The sequence below is a fragment of the Oncorhynchus clarkii genome, chromosome 27 (genome assembly GCF_045791955.1).
Source record: "Oncorhynchus clarkii lewisi isolate Uvic-CL-2024 chromosome 27, UVic_Ocla_1.0, whole genome shotgun sequence".
Classification (NCBI taxonomy): Eukaryota; Metazoa; Chordata; class Actinopteri; order Salmoniformes; family Salmonidae; genus Oncorhynchus; species Oncorhynchus clarkii.
The window spans coordinates 25,711,868-25,724,076 of NC_092173.1; positions in this window are offsets into that span (position 1 = coordinate 25,711,868).

The following is a 12,209-nucleotide window of genomic DNA, read 5'->3' on the forward strand; positions in this document are numbered from 1 at the left end:
AATGAGTTTGTCAATTTCATTTCTTCTGAAATCACCTTATTCCTAGAAACTAATTCAACACCAACAAACTAATTCAACACATGACTCTCATATGGGAGTCTCTCAAAGCATACCTACATGGCCAAATGTTTTCTTATACAGCCAACCAAAACAGAGTTCGCTCTCAGCGACTTCGGGACTTGAGCGAATCCATAGCCACATTGGATGAGAAGTATGCTACAGATCCTTCCTCTGATCTGCATAAAGAGGGCCAACTTCTCCAATCTGAATTTGATGAGCTTTCTATCAGGCAAGCTGAACAGTTACTCTTGCGAGCTCGGTACAGAGTGTATGAACATGGCGACAAGGCCAGTAAACTCCTTACACATCAGATCCGTAAATCTGAGGCCTCACATTTAATCCCACAAATAAGGACCCCGTCGGGTACCACCACAGTTATACATGAAGAGATAATTGATCAATTCAAACAATTTTACTCTGCGCTATACACCTCTGAATCCCCTCAAGACCCTTTGCTGATTGATTCCTTCTTTAATGGCTTGAATATGCCTTCAACTGATACAGACTCCCATGACTGTCTAGAAGAAGAATTTACACCTGAGGAGATTGCAACAGCAGTGTCCGCAATGAAAAGTGGTAAATCACCGGATCCAGATGGTTTTTTCCAACCGAATTTTACAGAACGTTTTCGGGTCTGCTTTGCCCATTCTTGTCTTGACTATTTGCAGAGTGCCTTAATACCTCAAAGCTACTGCCTAGTCTTTATCAGGCTTCAATTTCATTACAATTAAAGAAAAACAAAGACCCCCTGGAATGTGGATCCTTTCGCCCAATCTTGCTTTTAAACTGTGATTACAAAATCCGAGCCAAGCTTTTAGCCATCGTTATGGAATGCTTGCTGCACCAAGTAATACACTCTGATCAGACTGGCTTTGTGAGAAATAGGCATCTGTTTTTCAATATTAGGCACCTTATGAATATACTGTACTCCCCAGCGTCGGGGGACCCAGAGGTGGTGGTCTCACTTGATGCGGAAAAAGCTTTTGACCGCGGTGAGTGGGATTACCTAACAGCTGCCCTTTATAGATTTGGCTTTGGCCCCAAATTCATTGCATGGATAAAGATTACTTATTTGTCCTCCATGGCTTCGGTACCGACTAACAACTTGTCCTCTGACTATTTTCCCTTGCACTGCGGATCCAGACAGGGTTGTCCACCTCCCCCTTGTTGTTTGCTTTGGCAATCGAGCCCCCGCCATTGCACTACGCTCTAATGATGCCATTAAGGAATAATCAGGACGGGCTTAAAGCAGAAAGTCTTGCTATATGCTGACGACCTCCTTTTGTTTATCTCTAACCCTGATACCTCATTGCCGCGTGCCTTATCTGTTCTTAAAAAGTTTGGATCAATCTCAGGGTACAAGCTGAATCTAGGCAAGAGTGAGCTTTTTCCTGTAAATAAGGCTGCTTTAAAGTGCTCTTTTACAAGTTCTCAGTTTAGGATTGTCCGCGATCAATTCACTTACTTGGGAGTTAAAGTGACAAGGAAATATTAACATTTGTTTCAGGAAACCTTTGTTGCTCTAGCAGACAGTTTGAAACAATCTTTTACTTTTTGGAATTCGCTACCTCTTTCTCTTATCGGAAGGATTAATGTCATTAAAATGAGTGTGTTGCCCAAATCTTTATATTTATTTCAATGTTTACCCATTTTTATTACAAAATCTTTTTTAATTCACTGGATCAAACATTCATGCATTTTATTTGGGATGGCAAGGTACCACGGATTGGTAGAAAACATTTACAGAAGCCCAGGTCATTGGGGGGTTTAGCTCTACCAAATTTTCAGACATACTATTGGACTGCAAATTTCAGAGCGCTTCTGTACTGGCTGCAGACTGATCCTACTGGCCCTAGACCACTCTGGGTCCAGATGGAATCTGAATCGTGTAAACCTGCTGCACTTCCTTCTGTGTTGTGCTCGTCTCTCCCAGTGTCCCTAGGCAAAAGGTGTGTCAACTCAATTGTAAAGCAGTCTCTTAAAATTTGGAATCAGTTCCGTTTAGCCTTTAGCCTCTGAGGCTTTTCTCTATCAGGCCCAATTAATCAGAACATTTTATTTACTCCTTATTTACTACTTACTATTTTATTTACTACTTACTATCTTTAAATGATGGGGCTTTTGCCATCTGGCACTCACTAGGCCTCTCCTCACTAGCCCAATTATTCTTTGATGATACATTTGCCTCTTTTTCTCAGCTACAGCAAAAGTTCAACCTCCCCCAGTCCCACTTTTTCAGCTATCTCCAGACTAGGAACTTTGTCAGAGCTAACACACCTGAATTTCCCCATACGCCTGCGAATACAGCTATAGAGAGCATCTTGGAGCTGAACAAGCTTCCTTGGGGCGCAATTTCAGATGTATATGCAATCATTCATGACTTACAGAACCCTTCTTTGGTGCCTTTAAAGACTCGATGGGAAAAGGATTTGGGGGAGGAACTTGGGGAAGACACCTGGGAATCTGTGCTGCACAGGGTGCATTCGTCCTCTTTTAGCACTAGACACAGCCTCATTCAATTCAAGTTGGCTCACCGTATCCACTGGTCTGGGGCCAAACTTGGAAGAATATTCTCTGATTTTGTGTACCTGTGTCAGATGTAAAATCGAACCAGCCACATTGTTGCATATGTTTTGGGGCTGTCATAAACTGTCAGGTTTCTGGGAATTAATATTTAAATGTTTCTCTGATATATATGACACTGTTATAGATCCGTCTCCCCTTACAGACCTTTTTGGAGTACTGCCCCTGTCAAGAATCCAGTCGGACACTGTTGCTTATACAACTCTTTTAGCTAGTACTACAGAACTGGAGGATAGCAGCTCCCCCATCTTATAAATATTGGGTGAGAGATGTGTTGTGCTCTCTGATACTAGAAAAAATTAAATTAAATTCACGTGGGAACCCCAAACTGTTTAATGAGGCTTGGGCTCCATTCCGATCTTACTTTAAACAGTCCATCCTCTGATGGCATTCCTATTAAAACCAAAATAAGTCTGTATTTGACCCCCCTGTGAATTAAGGGTTGGATGAGCATTTCTTTGTGTTTTTTTTTCTGGGGGGGGGGGGTTAAGGTTTATGTGCTTATTGATTGTGACCTGCGGATGCCTTGTTCATCTTGACTAAAAAAGACTAAAATGTGAGCTTGTTTTTCCCAGTTTTAATTTTTTTTATTTAAAAATGTTGTTTGCGCCTACATAAAATGATTATTATTTTTTGTATTTATTTTAAAGCATTGTAAATCTTTTATTTTTGGTCCAGTGGATGGTCGGTCTGTGGCCATGACTGTCTGTGAGTGGTTGCATTTCTCCACCCTTGTCCCTTGACTGTTTACAGGAACAATGGTGAGGTGTTTGCTCTGTCCCTGTACTATAGATTGCCCTTTAACCTTTGAAGCCTTCTGCCTGGTGTGTTTAACTTGTCTAAAGTATGGTATCTTTAAAGCTATTTTTTTTATGAATTATTTGTATTTTTTCTAGTTGAGTATATTATTTATATTGCTTTGTGTTGTCTTGTGTGTGTAAAACTTAATAAACAGAGTTTTCAAAAAAATATATGTGGAGGCTAGCATTGCGCCTTCACCACCAGCACCAACACAACTTCACCACCACCACCTGGTCTGTTGATAACCCTCTAGTGGTGTGGGGGCTGTACTTTGGCAAAGTGGGTGGGGTTATATCCAGTCTGATTGGCCCTGTCCGGGGGTCTTGTCAGATGGGGACAGAGTTTCCCCCGAGCCCCCTGTATCAGCCTCCAGTATCTATGCTACAATAATCTGTGCCAGGGGTTTGTGTCAGTCTGTTATATTTGGCGTAATTCTCCTGTCTTATCTGGTGTCCTGTGTGAATTTAAGTATGCTCCCTCTAATTCTCCCTCCCCTCCCGGAGGACCTGGGCCCTAAGACCATGCCTCAGGACTACTGGCTGTCCCCAGTCCACCTGGTCGTGCTGCTGCTCCAGTTTCAACTGTTCTGCCTGCGGATATGGAACCATGACCGGTTCACCGGATGGGCTACCTTGTCCCAGGACCTGTTGTTTTTGACTCTCCCTACCACACCTGCTGTCTCGACCTCTGAATGCTTGGCTATGAAAAGCCAACTGATATTTACTCCTGAGGTGCTGACCTGTTGCACACTCTACAACCACTGTGATTATTATTTGACACTGCTGGTCATCTATGAACGTTTCAACATCTTGAAGAACAATCTGGCCTTAATGGCCATGTACTCTGAATAATTTCTACCTGCCACAGCCAGAAGAGGACTGGCCACCTCTCAGAGCCTCTCTAGGTTTCTACCTTTTTAGGGAGTTTTTCCTAACCACTGTGCTTCTACATCTGCATTGTTTGCGGTTTTAGGCTGGGTTTCTGTTTGTGACATCTGCTAATGTAAAAAGAGCTTCAGAAATACATTTGATTGATTGATTGACCACCTTCACCACCACCATCACTACCCAACCTTCACCACCACCATTACCAGCACCCGACCTTCACCACCACCCCCACCAAACCTTTCTCCGCCACCACCACCAAAATCCAAACAGACTCCCATCATCTCTTCCTTCCAGACTGGTAGCTAGTTTACCTGCTACACACTTTAAAACTCACCCCCATGACGAGCCTGTGGGATGGAGGTGAGGAAGGAGGTAGAAGATAGGGGAGGCCCTAATCCTGAGTGGAAGAAGGGGGTCGGAGAGAGGGAGTGAGAGAGAGAGAGAGAGAGAGAGAGACACATAGAGAGAGACAGAGAGAGAGAGAGAGAGAGAGAGAGAGAGAGAGAGAGAGAGAGAGAGAGAGAGAGAGAGAGGGAGGGCATGGGGTCTGTTCCTCAACTGCTGGAGATAAAAACACACAGAGCAGCTCTGGTAATTAGGGAAGGAATTTGTCATGCTCTCCAGCCTGCCTGGGTGTACCAAACAGAGAGCCAATAGCAATCTCCCCACTGTTTACCTAGAGAGGGGCGCTCACACAGGCTCGACACCGTGCCGCGCAACCCCAGCCACACACAGATTAATATTTTATGGCAAAGAAGAGAGAGAAAGAAAGAGAGCGAGAGAGAGAGAGAGAGAGAGAGAGGGAGAGAGAATGTGTGCTCGCTGCCAGTTTATTTAGGATATTGTGAAAGTATGGGGGAAAATTTGCAATTTGATTGGTTTCCAGGTGTGGTGTCAGGTGTGCTTGTGTGTGTGCGTGTATGCCACTCTGGGTCCTCTCGAAATACTACCTCTGCACCATCGAGAGCATCCTGACTGGTTGCATTACGGCCTGGTAAAGGAATGGCTCCATCCACGACCGCAAAGCCCTCCAGCGGGTGGTGAAGACAGCCATGTACATCCAGCCAGGTCACCCGGCTGTATTCGACATCCTTCCGTGTCTGAGAACATTGGGAGATGATGTGGAAACCGGCCATTAGGGGCAACAGTGAGAGCTGCTACCTTCAAGTAGGTTTTGAGTCAATACCTACATTTAACCTTAAACACATTTGATGTTTGGAACATTTGCCTCTGGTGCCAAAGGTTGCATGTTCGAGTTCAGCGATAGAAAGTTGTTTTTGATATTTTTGTTTTAAGCCTATCCCAAACCTTAACCCTTAACCCTTACACTTAGCCATTCAGAGTTAATACCTAAACTTAAGATTTCTGAGTTAATGCCTAAACTTAACTCTAACCTTAAAAATGCGTAGTTAACGCCTAAACCTAACCTTAGACACTTTGAAATGTTATGTTTGGAGCAACTTCAAAATTTTACGTTTGAGAAACATGGATGAACATAATTCTGAGGTGAGACTGTGAGATATAGTTGAGTACATCACTGGGACTGTGCTTCAATCAAATGTATTTATAAAGCCCTTTATAAATCAGCAGATGTCACAAAGTGCTATACAGAAACCCAGCCTTAAACTCCAATCAGCAAGCAATGCCGATGTAGAAGCGCGGTGGCTAGGAAAAACTCCCTAGAAAGGCAGAAACCTAGATAGGAACGAGGCTCTGAGGGATGGCCAGTTGGGGCGGCCAGTTGAAACTTCCACCTATCCAGGACATCTACTCAAAACAGTGCCTGAAGAAGGCACGCTGCATCATCAAGGACCCCGCTCACCCCAGCCATGAGTTGTTCACTCCTTTACTGTCAGGCAGAGAGTATTGGAGCACGAGGTCTAATGCCAACAGGCTCAGAGACCGTTTCTATACACATGCCATCAGACTGCTGAACACTTGAACTGGACTGACCACCTGCTCTGATTCTCCGCACCTTAGCACACATCACAACTGCTGCTACCAGACTTTTGTTATACTGTTCAATTCATACACTTTCCCCCCAACCCCCCAAAACCAATACACATTTAAATATTGTAGTATAAATTGTGCCTTCCTGTATTATACTTATGCTAAAGTGTTTATTATGTTCTACTGAGCCATTTGTGACAGACCGACTCAAATCAATCTTAATCGTAGCAAAATGTGAAATTGTGTATTTTACAATGGATAAAAGTATAGACTCAGAGCTAGAAAATGGTATGTCATACGCCATAGTTGAGGAACAATAGGAAAGTAACTCTGCTTTGAAAGTTGGTCAACTTGTAAACTCACTTTTGAGAAAATGGCTTTTGAATGTTTTGGTACTACTATGGGAGAGCCTTTCTTTGTCTACACCCATTCAGCATCGTTCACACCCTCTTAAGCTTTAGCCCCACCCATCTCTTTAAGAGTTGATCCGAGCTTGCTGTACTAACAGCAGCAGCCAAGAACCAAAGCTAACTTGCTAGCTACTTAAACACAAATGACAGAACAGCTCACTGAACATTACTCGCCCTAGCAGAGCTGGTTAGGCTGTTATGTTATCCAGAGCGTTAGTGACTGCAACAGTGTTGTCAGATTTTCTGTTCGGAAATCCAGGGAGTTTCGCTCTCAGAGCATTCAGAGCACACACTGGACGCTCTGGCCGATGAGTAGGGTTGATCCAAACATTCTGACCTCACAACTGCCGACAAGCACCCAAGCTAACTGGCTAACATTGGCTAGCGGGCTTGCTAACACCTCACTCTGACCATTTGATTCGCCCTTGCCGAGCTGGTTAGGCTGTTTACATGTTATCCAGATCGTTGGTGACTGTAATTGTGCTGCTGGCAACAATTTAATTACACGTTTTTGCTGACACTGTTTACTGACACCGGTCATATTCAACGGGTGTTGAGTATTCATACTCATCAGTTATTCTGCGCTCTGGCACACTCAGATGAGAGTAGATGGCCAGACTGAATTTATGAACGCACCCAAAATTTTACTTTATGTTCGTAGTCTTATCTTTTATACTTTCTTATTGTTGTTGCTTTGTAGAGAAGGAACCCTCAAGTAAGCATTTAGTTGGACGATGTACTGTATACCATGTGTATCCCATACGCGCGTGTGTGTGTGTGTGTGTGTGATGTACTAGTAGCACAAATGCTACATATGCCTACTGTGTGTTCACAAATACATGTCTGAATCCAAGTATTTTATATCCAGGGACTCAAATAACAGTGAGAGCATGTGTAGGCTCTATCACAGAGCTAGACTACTGTTGCTGGAGAGAATCAGCAAGTGAACCATTGGTCTTTGCTGGTCACTGATGTTTCCAACCAGAGACCAAAAGTCTCTCACTCCTGAGAGAGGGAAAGAAAGAAAGAAAGAGAGAGAGAGAGAGAGGGAGAGAGAGAGAGAGAGAGAGAGAGAGAGAGAGAGAGAGAGAGAGAGAGAGAGAGAGAGAGAGAGAGAGAAAGCAAATTGGGAAGGCACGCAATTCTATCTGCAAAAACCATCTTCCCCCAAAATTACGGCAAAATGGAAAAATAATGGAAGCAGCATCAGAGGACTCGTGTCGTGTTGTTATTAGTATTCCAGCAACACAGAGAGAGACCGACAGCAGTTATGTCTTTTTTCAAGTATGCATATAATTTATTGTGGGGAACACAATTTACATGGGTAGTCAATGCCTGTTTTATAGCCTCACAAATAGATGTATGAACTGAAGCATATAATGGCTGAGAGCAGCAGGCGCAAATACCTTCTAAATCTTCCAAATGTGTTCCACAAAAAAATGTAACCAAAGAATATAAAACAGATTAAATCTTGCATGTTATATATTGTTTTTTTGATTTACAAATCTAATCTGGGTAAATTTGACAGGGGGACGAGGATGGGGTGTGTAACACGAACAGCACCGAACGAGCCCAGGGGCTGATGGTCAACACAGGGGCTCCTACGTCTACAGCAATCGTCACTGTCTCATCATGTGGAAGCTGTGTGTGTGTGTGTGTGTGTGTGTGTGTGTGTGTGTGTGTGTGTGTGTGTGTGTGTGTGTGTGTGTGTGTGTGTGTGTGTGTGTGTGTGTGTGTGTGTGTGTGCGTGCGTTCGCGTGCATGCGTGTGCTTGCGCGTGCGTGTCTGTGTGTGTGTGTTTGTGTGTGTGGTGGTAATTTACAGGCAGCATTAGGGAGAGAGGACTGGGGATAGTTAAACGGGCAATGAAAGCCTCTGAAATGATGCCTTTTATCATGCGGTGCCACTATGGCCACAGTTCTCCTCTGAGCGTTTCTCTGCAAACCACATTCCTGTATTGTACACTCCAGAGAGCTGTGTGATGGGTTGTTTCCCCGCCCCCTTTAAACACACACACACACACACACACACACACACACACACACACACACACACACACACACACACACACACACACACACACACACACACACACAATGACCCGGGAGGACAGTCTCAGTGGATGGGGGACGTTTGCCTGCTTTTTGACATTTTATCTCCACGCCACAATAAGAGGCGCCCACAAAGGGTTATGGCTGTCTAACAATGACACAGGACCAATTCAACCCTGATGAATTTGAGATAAGGCAGGCAGCCTTAAAACGGCTGGCCTTAACTACCAGAGGGAGAGGGATGAGAGTAGGGGGGAGTGGTAGGTGGGGGTAGGGGGGCAGTTTTCAAGTGCATGGAAATGCTGTAAGAGACGAAAAGACGAGAGTGATAGAGTGAGGGTCGCAATTACTTTAGGAAACGATGTCGCGGGGAGGTTGAGGAAGCGGAGGGCTACCCAGGGTGTTGTGGGGGGAATTAATAAAAGAGGATATTTCTAATGTATTAGCCTGTTATTAAAGGTATATAACCTGCCCAGGGACTGCGGTTGAAAATTACCCGGCTGGCTAAAACCGGCACTTTTACTGAAACGTTGATTCATGTGCACTGTCGTTGTAAAAATAAAATAAACTCAAACTCAAGGTTTACAACACGCACATAAAAACAGGTGAAAATGAGCACAATGACATAAACACCAGTTGGAGTTCTCCATTACAGGAATGGAGGACGGGAAAAGGAGAGGGAACGCGTTAATTGAGAGCTTAAGTGTCAATAATTGCAGTTCTGGAGGGGTGGGGAGGTAGGGGCTGGGGGGACAACCTTCTGGGAGAGAGGGGAAGACAGAGTATACAAATAGTCCAACTGCGCCTCTAAAATGAATCAGAATACAAATACTTTATTGGACAGCTACGAGTACGAGTCAATCACAGGCAAATAAATCCAAGAGACAAAACCAAAGGCCAGTCATACACAGATTCTGCAGATTTGTAGAGGTGCAGAGTATATCAAATACATGACATGTCCAGGTCTGGGACAGGGGTTTAGGTGCTTGTCCAGGCCTGGGACAGATGTTTAGTTGTTTGTCCAGGTCTGGGACAGGGGTTTAGGTGTTTGTCCAGGCCTGGGACAGAGGTTTAGGTGTTTGTCCAGGCCTGGGACAGGGGTTTAGGTGTTTGTCCAGGCCTGGGACAGAGATTTAGGTGTTTGTCCAGGCCTGGGACAGGGGTTTAGGTGTTTGTCCAGGCCTGGGACAGAGGTTTAGGTGTTTGTCCAGGCCTGGGACAGAGGTTTAGGTGTTTGTCCAGGCCTGGGACAGGGGTTTAGGTGTTTGTCCATGCCTGGGACAGAGGTTTAGGTGTTTGTCCAGGCCTGGGACAGGGGTTTAGGTGTTTGTCCAGGCCTGGGACAGAGGTTTAGGTGTTTGTCCAGGCCTGGGACAGGGGTTTAGGTGTTTGTCCAGGCCTGGGACAGAGGTTTAGGTGTTTGTCCAGGCCTGGGACAGGGGTTTAGGTGTTTGTCCAGGCCTGGGACAGGGGTTTAGGTGTTTGTCCAGGCCTGGGACAGGGGCTTAGGTGTTTGTCCATGCCTGGGACAGGGGTTTAGGTGTTTGTCCATGCCTGGGACAGGGGTTTAGGTGTTTGTCCAGGCCTGGGACAGGGGTTTGGTGTTTGTCCATGCCTGGGACAGGGGTTTAGGTGTTTGTCCAGGCCTGGGACAGGGGTTTAGGTGTTTGGTTTCATGGGGTGTCTAGGGATGGCTGCTTCTTCTTCTTACAGGTCATGGGATCTTGACAAGAATCTCATCTTTCTCCACCCCCCCCCCCCCCCCCTCCCCCACCTCTCCCCTCCCCCCGCCTTCCATTCTCTAGGTTCAGCCCAGCTGGCCATGTCCTCCCTCTCCCTCTCCCGCGCTCTCTGCATGGCTGCATCCCGTTCCCTTTCTCAGGGCAGACACCTGCACCGGCCAGACAATCGATACCAGGCCTGGGCCTTTAGGAGAGCCCTGTCACCAAACAGGCCGGATCCATACTGCTTGCCACCGCCATATAATCACTCAAACTCTTACACATACACAAACACACACTCACACACAAAGATACTCAAACTGACACACACATGCTCTCAAAAGACACTCAAACTCACACACATACTCATACACACACACTCAACCAAACACAAACCCCAGAAGTATGCATGCACAGGCACCCGGGTCTTATCAATCTTTAAACAGGCAATTTATCCTACAGATGTCGGATCTTAATTTGATCAGTTTTTTGCTGCTGAGAATTTTCCTGTAAAGCAGGAAATGCAAACTTTGTCATTTCCACTTTGAAATGTCAGACTTAATTTGCTCTAACAAAAAATTTATAAACCCCTACAAAAATGTCCATTCATTATAATCCAAATAATAATTCACCTTTCCTGTTGCTGTAGGATTATTTTCCTGCTGTAGCAAAGTGGTTCAAAGTAAGATCTTACATCTGTAATGCCACACCAGGTGGAACAAAACATAATAATTAATAAAAGACCCAGGGATAAATAATACATTGGAGCTTGATGTTGAGGCCAGCACTGTTTTAGCTTTAGTTATTGGTTTGCTGATTGACCACTGGGCTTTCCCTGGAGTGAGTTTTGAGGAATCCATTTGCTAGCACTTTCAAATCGCAACCCGTTCTGTACTCCTCCACTTTCAAGCCTTTTTAATTAAATTGTCTCCAATTTTGAGAGTCTTCAAATCTTATCCCTAATAGACATCAAAACATTCTTTCAAGGATGGTTAGGGGGACTATTCCTGCTCTGTCATTGTTATCCTGTCTAAATGGCTTTTTCTGGAAATTCCAGCTCTTTGAATTTTTTCCTGTGAAAGTGAATGCAGGACACTTGACATCGCTTCAGTCCATTCTCGAATGCATCACAAAGGACTGACCTTAAAGGTGTCACCGCAGTGTTGACCTGCCTAATCATAACATACTCCCTTTCCTAGAGGACATGGGAAACAGCCAGGAACCAGGAGCACACCGTAGGTTAGACAGTGAATAGAGGATGTTAGCTTGGCAATGAATAGGGAGGATTTGTTGATATGACAAATCTCTATTGAAGTGAGCTTTGAGGGGGATGCAAAAAGACAAACAGTTAACCCCTGCTATTAAAGTAAGACCTATATATTTAACATCAACATCTTGACAACTCATCAAAACCAAACCTCAAAAATTTACATTTCAGAATTTTGCAACCCTACAATATTCAAATGATATGTAACACATCACATCCACTTTTCCTGATATGTATTTCAAAGACTAAATTACATTTATAAAAATGTGCATTTGACCAAGATCTGTCCAACACCAAAAGTAGGACGCAAGCTCATTCCTCCTACAGAATATCATCTGCAGTGGAACTCAGAAATAACAGAGAAAGCAATGGCTTTGTCTGGCTGCCTGTACGATGGGAAAGGGTATGAGCGGGGGTAAATAGATAAATCACAGGTGAGTTCTCTGTCTGCTCTTTAGTAGGTCATTGTTTTTGTCCCC